Source organism: Cervus elaphus, chromosome 29 (assembly GCF_910594005.1).
Source record: "Cervus elaphus chromosome 29, mCerEla1.1, whole genome shotgun sequence".
Taxonomy (NCBI): domain Eukaryota; kingdom Metazoa; phylum Chordata; class Mammalia; order Artiodactyla; family Cervidae; genus Cervus; species Cervus elaphus.
This window is the reverse complement of record NC_057843.1, coordinates 47,337,686-47,352,191: the sequence shown is the minus strand read 5'-3', so window position 1 is coordinate 47,352,191 and position 14,506 is coordinate 47,337,686. Positions and strand designations below refer to the sequence as shown.

General features: G+C 36.0%; 1 protein-coding gene and 1 long non-coding RNA gene across 4 annotated transcripts in view; both read left to right on the top strand.

Moving 5' to 3' along the window:
- Window positions 1-10,262, top strand: part of LOC122686325 — a 60,872-nt gene extending 50,610 nt beyond the window's left edge. For all 3 annotated transcript variants that reach the window (XR_006338704.1, XR_006338702.1, XR_006338705.1), the window contains exon 3: window positions 7,125-10,262. This is a non-coding gene — a long non-coding RNA (uncharacterized LOC122686325). The remainder of the gene's footprint in view (window positions 1-7,124) is intronic.
- LOC122686324 (60S ribosomal protein L7-like) overlaps window positions 1-14,506 on the top strand; it is a 675,506-nt gene that overhangs the window by 315,927 nt on the left and 345,073 nt on the right. The gene's annotated exons all lie outside the window — the stretch shown is intronic.

Below are 14,506 nucleotides of genomic sequence, written 5' to 3'. Positions count from 1 at the left end.
TTGTTGCTGAGCATGGGCCAGGGGGCCACCAGGGAAGCCCCTACATGTTTCTTATTATAATGTATTTTGCATGCAATTTCCAAGAATTAAATGAAATTACTCGATAACTCACCTTCCTTTTTGATAACAAGGTGTCAACAAATAAAACCCAGCTTAGCTTTTGAATAACATATACTGCTGGTATCTTAACTAAAAAAAGTTTAGATTTAAGACATCTTTCCTTATATCCCCAAATGCAATTATAAGGCATTATAATTTTATCAGACATTGTAGTAAATACAGAATCAATATCATTAACAAAGCCACAGTGGGGCTATGTGGACAGATTCCATTTATCCTCTAATCAGCTTCTTAATGATTCAACCTCTCAGTCTCTGTGGTTTTCCTGCCATTCTGGACAGGTGACAAGGCTACTGACTGCCTAAGTTTTCCAGAACATTCTGCTGTAGGCCAGGCCCAGCTAGAACAGAGCAGAATGGCAGACTCTTCGTAACATAAAAATAACAGATTCTTTGAATGACATTAGCACCCTGGGCTTCCCTTGTAGCTCAGTCGGTAAAGAATCTGCCTGCAGTACAGGAGACCTGGGTTCGATCCCTGGGTTGGAAAGATGCCCTGGAGAAGGACATGGCAACCCACTCCAGTACACTTGCCTGGAAAATCTCATGGACACAGGATCCTGGTGGGCTGCAGTCCATGGGGTCACAAAGAGTCAGGCACAACTGAGCAACTAACACTTACTTACGGAACAACACCTTTAGCACATGATAAAATTGAGCAAGATGTTTTTCTCAAGTGCAGACCATGAGAATGAGGAAGAGGAAACTTATCTCTGAAGAGAGAATAATCTCATATACTAGACATGTACCAGCAGCCGGGCAAATAGCTGATCAGAGGAGTAATTTAGAAGAGAAAGTTACGTGGGAATTAGAGTCAAAAACTAAGGTTCAAATGTCAAATTAACCACTTTTTAGTGCTTTGAGCCTGAAGAAGTCTCCCATCTTCTCTAAGCAGTGATTCCTTCACCAGTAAAATTTGACTAATAAAATCAATTGTGAAGATAATTTTTGAGAATTAAATAAGAATATGTCTGATAAGTGTTTAATATAGGGCTTATACATAGTAGATGATAAAAATTTTGAGATAAATCCTGAAAGCATCATGTTAAATTTTTAAAAGTGGTTTACATGTCATATGGACTTTTATTGTCCTTTTAAATTTTTCTATTTTTTTCTGAATATCTGCAGATGACAAAGGACATGCACCAAATGCAAGGTAAAGACAAATAATCAAGCAAACGGGTTTTATGAGAAAAGATGAAAAGGTAAAGGATACACACCCTGTCTTATTGCGTGAATTGCGTGCGATCTCTGTATCCAATTCTGTGCGACCCTAGGGACTGTAGCAGCCCAGGCTTTTCTGTCCATGGGATTCTCCAGCAAGAATATTGGAGAGGGTTGCCATTTCTTCCTCCAAGGGATCTTCCTGACCCAGGGATCGAATCTGCATCTCTTAGGTCACCTGCACTGGTGGGTGGGTTCTTTACCACTAGCACCACCTGGGAAGCCCTATGCTATGGTACATAAGTACTAAATCTACCACTGACCTAATTTATTATCTTGTTAAAAATTATACACCATCACGTACTTGGCAATCAAAATCTATAGTTTTTATTTTGAGAAAAGATACCACTGATGTACAGGTCCTCACAGAAAATCAATTTGCATTTGTACCGTCCTGCTTCAGCGGTAGGTGATAGCGCCCCCTACTGACCAATAGTGTAGAGAAAAACATGCACATCTGGTCACACCTCTAAAAGCTACTAAGAACTGTTCTTGTGGGCCTATAGGTGGGAAGACATCTAGACAGATAAACACATAAATGCAAGTACACACACAAAACCGCTATCTGCATGTATGCACATGCTAGAAAGTTCTCACTTTCACTCCTGCCCCACATGCATAGGCTTGACAAACGCTGAGTATATGGAGAACCAGTTGATGCAACTGAAAAATATCCTCTTTTTATATACAGCAGGAGTACAATCTAGGTGGACTAACGCAGGTCTTTAATAATAGCTACATTAATCTCCATGCCAGGCACCAAGACAGTATTTATTTATTTATAAGTTATTTATGTTTAATGCTTAAAGTTTTGAATGTGCAATCTACCATTATAGAAGTACTAGAGATCAATACAATGCATTAGAACTATGTACAATGCACAGGTTTGTATTAAAACCTTTCTACTCTGTAGAGTTTTACAAAACCATCAAACACGAAGCACTTAAGAAGCATTTTTTTCCCCTTCTGCTACGTTAGGAACGTCAATGGGCAGATCATTTCAACTTGCAGTATTCACCCATTTCTAGTATGAAATTAAGTAATATTCTACTTAAGTAATAAAGTTTATCTACACTATTTTCTTGATTTTGATTCATTGCAGCAAAGGCACTATACATCAGCAGATCCAGACAGTATTTTAATTTCATCGTTATGAGGCACTCAGGAATCAGTAATGCCTGCATATTGAGTTTAACGATTGTTTCATAGTGTATTATTAGTTCTGTGTCATACTCTTTAATTCATTGAACTATTCAGTTGATGTTCATTAGATGTCTACTCTGGGCCAGGCAATAATGCTAAGTGCCAGCTATGCAGCAATGAGTCAACCAAGCAAAATCTCTTCCTTCATGGAGATTACATTCTAGTGGGGAGATATGAATGTTCCCATGAAGTCACACCCAGACTCTGAATATTTCAGATAAGTAAAAGTGAGCATTCATCATTTCTTTAATGAAGTTTGGGAATGTGAGTTTTTATTCTCTTATGATTGCCTAGACACTATAGCAGACCTGTTTTTAGTAAGCATGTGGCTCTATTTTAGTTTCTTGTTGATATTTTTAAATGGGTCAAAAATGCTAATAGATACCTTATGAATATCAGATGTTGTGAAATAAAAATGTGAAATTAGTGATGCTCATGATATGTAACTTAGTGGGAGATGTGTGTGTTTGTAGGAGAGCTTATTGCTATTTCTTTAAGACCTTGATCTTTTTCCAGTCTCCCAAAATATAATCCATCTCTATCACTAAATTTACCATTCTCCTCATTTGCAGGGAGTTACAGAGAAACACTAAATAAAGCATGCTTTGAAAAATCCTCATAAGCTTTAAAAGAGCAAGAAAGATCATCAAAACAAAAATACCTGTATACAGACCTAAGTGGGGTTCATGTTTAAGGTTACCTTCTGTTAAAACTCTGTTTTTAAGTTACTCAGATTAAATTTTTGAAGCCAAAAGATAGCCTTTTCAAGAGTGATATGTGAGCATGTTTCTAAGTCAAAATTTGACCAAGGAAGGCAGCTGCTTTACCATTTAGCTCCAGGCTGTACTGATTACGCTGGGCTGAAAAGTGACACTACCCAAGCCCAAGTGCAGGGGACACATGTGATCCAGAGTCTCAGCTACTCTTCATGTTACTAATACAAGCACAATAAGAAATGAGTGGCCTTAACCATTACTATCTCTCCTTATAATAGGGGTTTGTTGAGGTTTTACCCTATAGAATGTGTCCAAGTAGTAAGGAGCAGAGATTGCATTTAGCTAATACACTTTTAAGGATTCTCTCTCATGTCTCTATAAAAATGACCATGAGAGGAAAATAAAACTACCAAAGAGAATATTTGAGCCAGGTTATGACCAAGTAGTACAGAAGGACAAACACTGGTAAGGTCCAGTGAAGGTAGTTGGAATGTAAACTCTTCTCTGGGCTACTCAGGTGGCGCAACGGTAAAGAATTCGCCTGCCAGTTCAGGAGATGCCAGAGATGTGCGTTGGATCCCTGGGTCAGGAAGATCCCCTGGAGAAAGAAATGGCAACCTGAAGAAAGAAAGAAAGAATTTGCCTGGAGAATCCCACGGACAGAGGAGCCTGGCCTGCTACAGTCCATAGCGTCACAAAGAGTCAGACACGACCGAAGTGACTCGCATACATACAAAAAAGATGGTATCTAGAAGGATAGTCCTAATGTACCTATTTGCAGGGCAACAATGGAGGGGAAGACAGAGAGAACAGACTTATGTACATGGGGGCAGGAGTCGGGAATAGGAGGGAAAGGGCGGGATGAATGGAGAGAGTAGCATGGAAATACATATGCCAACATATGTTAAATAGATAGCCAGCAGGGATTAGTTGTGTGAATCAGGGAACTCAAACCCGGGCTCTGTGACAGCCTAGAGGGGCCGGATGGGGTCGGAGGCGGGAAGGGAGGCTCAAGAGGGAGTGAACATATGTATACCTATGACTGATCCATGTTGATGTATGGCAGCTCGTTTTTGATGTTAAATACCCTTCCTGCTATTATCCACACATTTCTTTTCTTCTTCCCTCTGCTGTTAGTATTCTTGGTTAGCAGAAGGGAAATGATTCAAAACTATTTGCAGCCACCTTCTTTGCTCACTCGCTTGCTTATTTAGTGGCTTCAGTAGTATCTGACTCTGCGACCCTATGGACCATGGCCTGCCAGGCTCCTCTGTCCATGGGATTCTCCAACCAAGAATACTGGAGTGGGCTGCCATTCGCTTCTCCAGCTACCTTCTTTAAGTAAGGTGAAATTCAATAGATAAAAGCAAGTTCTTTCTCAGCCTTCAAGAGGCTTAGTGCTCAAGAATAATGCTTAACATAATTGCCAGGCAGTTACTCCACTTTTTTTTTCTTATTTGCAGAAAACTACTGCAATCATTTATTTAATCATATATTTACATTTGTAAAAGTCTGAAATGGTCTTGTAGACAATTTGTAGAATTCTGTATCTTTTCAAGTGTCCGTGTTGATAGTTGGTCTTCTGGAGGAGGAAACAGAGAGCTTTCATAGCCCCGACAACTCAGTTTGGAAGCTTCTTCAACTCTGAGACTTAGAACTCATGAAGAGAAACAGAGGGAAAATTAGAAGTTTGGACCTTGGGGTGTCAGCTTGGCTGCTTCCTTGTATTCTCACCTGGGTCAGTACGAGAAGTTATTCTCCTTAATTGTAATCTTTTAAAAAAAATTATTGGAGTATAGTTGCTTTACAATGTTGTGTTAGTTACTATGCAGCAAGGAGAGTCAGCCACATGTATACATATATACCCTCTTCCTTGGATTTCCTTCCCATTTAGATCATCACAGAATATTGAATAGAGTTCTCTGTGCTATATAGCAGATTCATATTAGTTATCTATTTTATATATAGTATCAATAGTGTAGTCTTAATTTAAAATGCTTCTCAGAAATTACAAAATTAATAGTGTACTTGACAAATATGCTATGTTATTTTTCTCTTGAGTTACTTTTCAAACTTCAATTTTGGGGAGTGAAGACTATATTCATTATATCATTATATATTCATATATTCACCTATATATATTAGTGAATATATTCACTATGTTCATATTCATTATACCTTTAACAAATAACCACAAATTAAGTGACTTAAAAATACACACATTTATTATCTTATTCTGCAGGTCACAAGGCCAACACGGTTCTCACTGGGCCAAAATCAAGATGTGAGCAACCTCTAGGGGAAAATTCATTTCCTGCTGTTTCCGGCCTCTAAAGCTGCCTGTGTTTTTGGTTTGTGCTTTTTCCTCCCACTTAGAAACCAGCAACATGGTATCTGACAGTGCATCTGTTGTCACATCTCTGCCTCTGACTCTCCTCTTCTTCCACTTTTAGGAACCTTTGTGATGACATTAGAGCCACCCAGATAGTCTAGGAAAATCTCCTTAATTTAAGCAGCTGATTAGCAACCTTAATTTTCCTGCAACTTCAGTTCCCCCTTTGTCATGTAACCTAATTCACAGGTTTGGGCGCATTAGGACATCCAATGAGAGAATCTTTCTCAGATGCCACTATTTTGCCCACCGCAGAGACAGTAGGTGAGAAGTACTTAAGTAAATTTGATAATATAAAGTCAGTTGATAAATCCACTTAGCAAAACTTGAATTAAAGTTTTCAACTTCACTTCCAGATTATGGGATGATTTAATAGCTCATTTTAAATAGCATGCAGACATGCTTTTAATAATATTCCCTAGAAATTTACTTAAAATTTTTTGAGACTATAATTGACTTTTAAGTTTCTTTTTCTGTCTCACAAATAAGCATATATAAAGATAACAATGTTTAATAATGGAAAATCTTCTGTTCTGCCCTTCTCACTTTAGCTTCTTCCAATGTATATAGGCTCTGATGAAGAAAAATGATAGGTTTATGGAAGGAAAGAACATTTCCTTCAACAAGCAAGCAAAGAAAAAGAAAAATGGGAGAGAGAAAATGTAGGTTGGAAAGTGTACTTTATAATTCAAAGTTTGGGCCTGGTAGAGTCTCAGTTAGAAGTTTTTATTGTATCATTCATTACTCTGTCATGGTTCAAAGTTTTATTTGCAATTTTTGTGAATAATAATCCCTCATTTTTTTCAATCACAATTTACAAGGCAAAGTGCTAGATTCTAGGATTAGAAAATGGAATAAGGGTGACGGCATAAGGACATATAATTTCAGTGCAGTAAGGAAGTGTGGTAAGACAGATATTTGTGGATTACTAGGGGAGCAATAAGAAATTGTATCTAACACATCCTGGAGAAGAGTAGCAAAGACAGATTCAGGAATAACTTCTGAGCAGATAAATGCCTGAGCTGAGTACTAAAGCATAAGAATGTATGGGTAGAAGTGGAACACATGTTCTATGCTCATGGAACACCATGAAGGGGAATGTGAAGAAGCCCCTAGTGTACCAGGAGTTCCAAGCCTCTCATTGTCCCCGTGGTCAGCTTCTCTCCATTCTTCAAGATACACCTCACAACCCATCCCCTCTGGGATATCATCTCTAACCAGCTTTACATAATCAAACCTCATTACCATAGCGCCCTGTTTACTTCTTTAGTGGTATTTATAACAATCTTTAATTATGTTAATTCATATGTTACAACGTTTAACTTCTTTTTTCCCCTCACTATAATCTAAACTCTACCAGATACTCTCTCATCAGCGCATTTTTCTAAAGTTTTTCATTAATGAAGTATCTGCAGTGATTTTAATGATACTTTCTGGTAAGGTTCAACCTTATTCCTCCTTGTATTTCAGCTGCCCATGAACTGCAAGAAGTGGAACTGGAATAAACCCAGAAAAATGTGAAACTTGCACATGGTCATCCCAATGCAGCGGTGTTCCCACGGAAGATGATTTCCTGGGATTTGGACAAGAGAGAATAGACAAGCTTGGAAATGTCATCCTTTCTCATGACTTTAGAGTAACCAAAATAATTTTTGACAGCATTAATTTTTGGCCTTTAAGTAAACATCTTTCTGATATTTGATTTCGTAATGCAGAACAGTGTATTAAAAAAATTGAAACCATCACATTGCTTGACTCCATAAGCAATACATTTGAAAGCATTTATTTCATGGCTACCCAAATATATATATGCTGTTTTCTTTTACAGATCTACTTTTTTTTCTCTCAAAGGACTTTCGAAAAATCACTTCACAATGTCACGTTGAGAGGTAGGTGGCTGTTAGGTAAAGCACATTATCTGGCTAAGTAACTAAATTCATACTGTACCACAGCTTGAGAATCTTCAAAACTATATCTTTGAAAGTGAAAATCTATTCTCTCTGACTTTTGTAGAAAACAGTCAGATATGTATCTTTTAATTTAGAGTTCTACCAAATTACTGGTTATATTAATAACTAAGACATACACACACACACATACTCACACACATGTTTTCTTAGGCTGGAAAAAGGAGTTAGTTGCCTAAGACTAGAGTTTTTATTTTCCATTCTTTCTAGCATCTGGTAGCTTAGAATCATACACACAGCAGGTATATAAAACACACTCGATGAAGACTCAACCATAATGTCCCACTGGGTTCAGAATCCAGCATCTAAATTTATTTTTCAGGTAAAACAAAATGCTTCCTAAACCTAACTTTACGTGAGAGACATTTTCTTTTCACTCTTTTTATTTAGAAAAAAATTTGATAACATTTATATGTAAGAAGCATATATCTTAACCAGACCTTCTTTTGATTAAAAGGGAAACAATAACCCCTTTTATCTTAATATGATGACTTGTCTGCATTAGGTCTAAGAAATAAAAAAACAAACAAACACACAATTATATTTATTTCCAGTGGGACTGGACAAAATCAGAATGATGGAGCATCCAAGCCAAAAACAGTAAACTTCTTAATCAAGATTATCCCTTAAGACTACAGAAAGACTGGGAGGACATTTCATTTGTATTCTCTTATTCCCGCAGCCCCCCACCATGATTGGTATTATAACTGATCTTCAATTACTAATGTTATTATTGATTTTCAGTGGTGAAACTTAATCATTAGTTGTCTTACAAATTGCCATTAGTTCCCTTGCTATATTTAATTTTTAAAATTATTTTCAGTATAATGAATATTTATTTTATTCTTCCTATCACAGCCTTTTCAGATTTACTTCTTTGAAATATTCTCATCTGTAAGTAGCATCCTAGTTATAACCTTAACTGTTATGAATGTTTTCTATCTTGGAACTGTACATATTTATTTCTGTTACAAGATATAACATAAAAAGAACTTTAAAAGAGGTAGAAGTTTTATGAAAGTAATCTCATTATTATTTAATAGTGCTTCCATAAATGTATATAGTATCCCTAAAATATTTATCTGTTTTTTAAAACTTTATCGCACCTGATAAATCAGCATGGATCCCATAAGAAATATTTCAAGATGACCTGAAAGTTAATGAGTTAGTAAGCTGGGTTCAAAGCTCAAGAAACCCATGAAATGTTATCAGAAACACTTAACTTTTGAATTTGAAAGTCTTGGAAGAGAATTAACTTTATGACAAAAAAAATTAAAATAGAATGCAGTTATAAACATGAGTTTTCATTTGACTTATTTTTATCACCTCAAATCCATACTGTCATTCCACACTTCTTTAAAGCACTGATATTTGATAGCATCAGAGCAAATTAAACAAGATGATGGCTGGCTGAAGTCATTGGAACAAATGATTTTTGTTAATAAAATATCAGTATCATTATACATTGTGATTTAGAGGAAATATAAAAATATGACTCCTACTGGTTGTAACATTAATTGCTTAAAATCTTGTCACTGCAAAACTTTTACACACTGTAGAATTTTTAGTTTATACAACTAAATTTTATGGTGATACACCCCTAATATTTAGACCATTATTTAAAATAATTATGTGTTCTTTATGGAAGAGTGACTTTGTCTCTAGAAGACAAATGGATAACTCAACCATAAATATGGTGTATATTTTTCTTTCATGATTTTTGTAGATAGCCAAGGTTCAGGGAATGAATATAGTGGAAAAGTGTCTTAGAAATATGATTGAAAATACAAAATTTTTCAAGATATTTTTAAGACTTAAAACACTACACCTGATTGCATATCCATTCATCCCACACTTATCTATTAAGTTAATATTGGCTACCCTCTAGGGATACTTTAGTTAATAAAACATTCTTTTTATATTTACCCTTTCTGTTTGTTACCTGTTTAAGAGTACAGGTAGAAACTTTCTGTGAAACATATTTCGAAATAGTCTTTAAAAGTCTGGTATTGTGTTTTATAAAATTATTTTTACAGCTGTTTCTCTCCCCTCAAATGAGCACCCAGTTACTTGAAAAGATTTAACTACAATAGCAATGAACCCCTCAATTTTTACAGTTTTAAGCCATTTCCCACAAATTTCTGGGACATTAAAAAATATTTTCAAAATGCACATCTCAAAATTTAAAGTATATGGTATTTCATACAGGATTCTTTGTTTTTTATAAGTAATTTTATTGCTGTTTTTTACAACATGTTGACATAGTACTGTTTGCTAATAATTTATTTGAAAGGATGCCTCGTAACGTGGTAAAAGGTGACATGGTGACATTTTAATGTAGATTTTCCTTGTGTTTTTTACTTCATTAAGACGTTTTCTGTGTCTGTAGTACAGTTGATTATAACACTGGAATAATCATAGGTTTGATTTCTGTGTGGGTTGCATGGTATAAGTCCCTCATTGGCCTTTAATTGAAGCTACTAATTATCTTTCAAATACTAAAGACAAGATGTTTGATTGGTATCTTAAACCTTGAAAGCCTACTAAAAACAGATGCTGGAGTTATGATGGCCACTATCAAGTTTATATATATTTATAAAGTACCCTATCATTAATATGAATGTCTTAATAAACATTTAAATGTCACAATGCTGTTTCAAATTTTATGCCTGTTTTGTTTTGTTTTCTTTTATCAATAAAGTTGGATGGGTTAATGCCAGCTTAATGATAAAGTTTGTTCTCAGAGTTAATATTTATAACTAAGTACCTAAGTATAGGAGTAGTTAAGCCTAGAGCCTGAATAATTTAAATGGTTGAAGCTTAGAGAACATCCATGGACAAAATGACATTTAAGGGAAAAATCTCAACAGTAGGGCATATCTTTAAATAAAACAACTGAATCATTTTTAAAGCATAATACGTCTATATGCATTTTCAAAAATTATCCACTATAATAGAGAAATTAGGAAATTTTAGCACACAATACAAACTTTCGCAGCCTTGAAAAAAGAAACATAAAATTGGAGAAAAGATTTTCACTATTTACAAAATGTGAACAATATTTTGCTTAAAAAAGTAATGATAATAAATATTGTGCTACGACAGTGCATAACTATATCAAAACAGAATACCGTAGTTTCCTCAAGTTATATGGGGTGAGTTACAAAAAAATATGGTATTTCTGTAACACTGAGAGATGCAAAAGCCAGGATTTTGCATGAAAAAAACACAGTCCCAGCTCACTTGTTTGAATTTAGGGAGGGGGCGCAGGATAAATATGCCTTCAGAAAAATTACAGAATCATAGAATCTGAATCATAATGAACTTCAAATGACATCTAATCCATTGACCTTCTTTATTACTGAATCCTTCTCATAACTTCCCAGCCTATTGGCCATTTAAACTTTGTCCGCATGTCTCTTATGATGGAAGAAAATAGCTGAATAGTGCTAAGGAGAAAGTTCAAAGTCTCTGTGAAAAAAAAAAAAATGATCGTATCTATTTTTATCAGGTCCATGTTATAAACTGTGATATTCCAGCTGCATAGCAAAGAATCCACTACCTGCTCTCTCTCTCTCTCTCTCTCACACACACACACACACACAATGTTCCTGAGATGTTTGAGCACAGGGAAAGAGATAATTGCCTATGGGCAAGGAAAATCTGATCCCGTAAAGCATTTTGTAAGGAGATACTAGAGGATCTTGAAAGGTATTTTGAGGCCTTGTTAAATTATGAGATATATTCTTGGACTTTATTTTTATATCAATCATTCATTAATAAAATCACTGCTTTCAGTGTGGAGTCATAGCTTTTAACCAATCTTATCTTATCCGTTATTTGGATAAAGAAGATAATCTAAGGAAATACCAGAAAGCAAAACAAGGAAAGAAAAACTAGTTTGAGTCCTCGGTTATATTCCTCTGCCTTTTAATATGCATTACCAAATTTCCTACAAAATATCTTAATATATTTATTTTTATTCTATGTGAATATTTACTTTCTCAATGTTGGGATTTTTTTTTTTCCCATTTATTTTTATTAGTTGGAGGCTAATTACTTTACAATATTGTAGTGGTTTTTGCCATACATTGACATGAATCAGCCATGGATTTACATGTGTTCCCCATCCTGATCCCCCCTCCCACCTCCCTCTCCATCCCAGCCCTCTGCGTCTTCCCAGTGCACCAGCCCTGAGCACTTGTCTCATGCATCCAACCTAGGCTGGTGATCTGTTTCACACTTGATGGTATACTTGTTTCAATGCTATTCTCTCAGAACATCCCACCCTCACCTTCTCCCACAGAGTCCAAAAGTCTGTTCTGTACATCTGTGTCTCTTTTTCTGTTTTGCATATAGGGTTATTGTTACCATCTTTCTAAATTCCATATATATGTGTTAGTATACTGTATTGGTCTTTATCTTTCTGGCTTACTTCACTCTGTATAATGGGCTCCAGTTTCATCCATCTCATTAGAACTGATTCAAATAAATTCTTTTTAATGGCTGAGTAATATTCCATGGTGTATACGTACCACAGCTTCCTTATCCATTTGTCTGCTGATGGGCATCTAGGTTGCTTCCATGTCCTGGCAATTATAAACAGTGCTGTGATGAACATTGGGGTACACGTGTCTCTTTCGGATCTGGTTTCCTTGGTGTGTATGCCCAGAAGTGGAATTGCTGGGTCATATGGCAGTTCTACTTCCAGTTTTTTAAGGAATCTCCACACTGTTCTCCATAGTGGCTGTACTAGTTTGCATTCCCACCAACAGTGTAAGAAGGTTCCCTTTTCTCCACACCTCTTCAGCATTTGTTGCTTATAGACTTTTGGATAGCAGCCATCCTGACTGGCGTGTAATGGTACCTCATTGTGGTTTTGATTTGCATTTCTCTGATAATGAGTGATGTTGAGCATCTTTTCATGTGTTTGTTAGCCATCTGTATGTCTTCTTTGGAGAAATGTCTGTTTAGTTCTTTGGTCTGTTTTTTGATTTGGTCATTTATTTTTCAGGAATTGAGCTGCAGGAGTTGCTTGCATATTTTTGAGATTAATCCTTTGTCTGTTGCTTTGTTTGCTATTATTTTCTCCCATTCTGAAGGCTTTTTCACCTTGTGTATAATTTCCTTTGTTGTGCAAAAGCTTTTCCTGTAAAGTCAGGAACAAGACAAGGGTGCCCACTCTCACCACTACTATTCAACATAGTTTTGGAAGTGTTGGCCACAGCAATCAGAGCAGAAAAAGAAATAAAAGGAATCCAGATAGGAAAAGAAGAAGTAAAACTCTCACTGTTTGCAGACGACATGATCCTCTACATAGAAAACCCTAAAGACTCTACCCGAAAATTACTAGAGCTAATCAGTGAATATAGTAAATTTGCAGGATATAAAATTAACACACAGAAATCCCTTGCATTCCTATACACTAACACTGAGTAAACAGAAAGAGAAATTAAGGAAACAATACCATTCACCATTGCAACAAAAAGAATAAAATACTTAGGAGCATATCTACCTAAAGAAACGAAAGACCTATATATAGAAAACTATAAAACACTGATGAAAGAAATCAAAGAGGACACAAATAGATGGAGAAACATACCGTGTTCATGGATTGGAAGAATCAATATTGTGAAAATGACTATACTACCCAAAACAATCTATAGATTCAATGCAATCCCTATCAAGCTACCAATGGTATTTTTCACAGAACTAGAACAAATAATTTCACAATCTGTGTGGAAATACAAAAAAACTCGAATAGCCAAAGTGATCTTGATAAAGAAAAATGGAACTGAAGGAATCATCCTGCCTGACTTCAGGCTCTACTACAAAGCCACAGTCATCAAGACAGTATGGTACTGGCACAAAGACAGAAATATTGATCAATGGAACAGAATAGAAAGCCCAGAGATAAATCCACGAACCTATGGACACCTTATCTCCGACAAAGGAGGCAAGGATATACAATGGAAAAAAGACAACCTCTTTAACAAGTGGTGCTGGGAAAACTGGTCAACCACTTGTAAAAGAATGAAACTAGAACACTTTCTAACACCATACACAAAAATAAACTCAAAATGGATTAAAGATCTAAATGTAAGACCAGAAACTATAAAACTCCTGGAGAACATAGGCAAAACACTCTCTGACATAAATCACAGCAGGATCCTCTATGACCCACCTCCCAGAATATTGGAAATAAAAGCAAAAATAAACAAAAGGGGATCTTTTTTTTTTTTTTTTAATCTGGCGATTTACTGCTTCCCTGGTGGTGCAGTGGTGAGGAATCCACTTGCCAATGCAGGAGAAATGGGTTTGAGCCCTGGTCCAGGAAGATCCCACATGCTGAGGAGAAACTAAGCCCCGTGTGATACGACTATTGAGCCTGTGTTCCAGTGCACAGGCGCAGCAACTGCTGGACTGGCTCACTCTGGGGCCAGTTCTCTGCAACAAGTGAAGCCACTGCAATGAGAAGCCCACACACTGCAACTGGAGTGTGGCCCTGCTGCTATAACTAGAGAAAAGCCCACACAGCGATGAAAACCCTGTGCAGGCAAAACTAAAATAAATAAATGTTTAAAATGCTTATTTACCATACTTATTATGTTACCAAAAAATGCTGCATAAAATGTAACATAATCATAGGAATAATATCTCATCATATTCATAGTTCTATCCACAGCCAAGGAGAGGAGATTACACAGATTTTTTAAATCTTTTTAAAAAGAGAGAGATAGAAGTTCCTGCACTGCAATGAGGACCCAGAACCACCAAAAAAAAAAAAAAAAAAAAATCTGGCCCTACATTAATATCTCTAAAGACATGAGAAGTATTATTTCCTAAGAAACAATGGGATCCCCCAATTGTAAAGCTATTTTACTT